Below are 1,229 nucleotides of genomic sequence, written 5' to 3' on the forward strand. Positions count from 1 at the left end.
ATATTAGCTATTTAATATAATCTAGCTGTTAAGTAAGAAAATTCAATTACCAATTATAGGAGAAATTTAGGTAACCTGAAAGCACTGATGCAACATATAATCTGGTATAAACACAATGTTAAGGAATAAACCCTTTTTGTCACAACCAAAAATTTTTCAGTGGGAGATTTATAATTAAAAATATTCATATTATTATTCCTAAAATAATTATTGTCTTCTGATCTTGAGGACATGATAGCTTCAATTTAGTGTGTCCACACCTGATTCGAGTCCACTACAAATGATGTTAATAATGCCTAAGTATGTTTCCTTTTTACAACCCCTTTTTTTCATTATTATGAAAATGCTTCTCAATTCAAGAATGCTTAACATTTGGAGTGTTGTCATATAGCCTTTATAACGTAGCATCAACATTTGGTAATGATTCCAAAAATACTTTTGAAATGTTTACTTTGAGTTTTGTATTAAATGTTCTGCATCAAGGAACCATATGGTCAGGCATTTTATAACTTTTTTCAACTGGTATTCTGGCAAAACTACTACACTGAATGTAACTGAGAATATATAAAGTCTTACTAAAATTTAAATGTTCAAACAAGAGACACATTGAATCAGTGAAGATGCCAGAATATAATAAAAGCCCTTTAATTTACAAGCTACCAGAGGCAAACACGCTTTAAAGTTGATGTAAATCAACAAAAAAGAAAATCTGCTTTCTGAGCAAGAAAGATAAAAAGGAAATAGAGGTTTTCTTGTTATCACAAAGGCAGAATTAACATTTAGATTTTCAATATCTCCTGTATGTCACAGATGAAAACACAATTTTTTCCATTTTGCAATCAATTAATTTTCATCTGTTAAAAATAAGTAGGAAGAGCCTAATTTTAAAGTTGTCTATGTTCCAGAATCTACTGACATAACCTAATTTCAATGTATATCTCTGGAGACAATGACAACAATTATTTTCAAGGGATATTGCTAATGTAAAACCAATTGTAGAACCAACAGAGTATGGTAACATGTATAGAAAATCATACAGATAAAATGATAAAAAGTAAAACCAAATCTTTAATTTTACCTTGCTCATGACAGAAAAATAAATGAACAAAGAAAACATTAGACATAGAAGGAGGAAGTGTTGAAAATACTATCTCATATCACATCTAATATCCAAGTGAAATTTAGTGTATTATTCAGACATTTTCTGAAATCCAAATATTTATATAATA

Source organism: Propithecus coquereli, unplaced genomic scaffold (genome assembly GCF_000956105.1).
Source record: "Propithecus coquereli isolate 6110/MARCELLA unplaced genomic scaffold, Pcoq_1.0 Scaffold72, whole genome shotgun sequence".
Taxonomy (NCBI): Eukaryota; Metazoa; Chordata; class Mammalia; order Primates; family Indriidae; genus Propithecus; species Propithecus coquereli.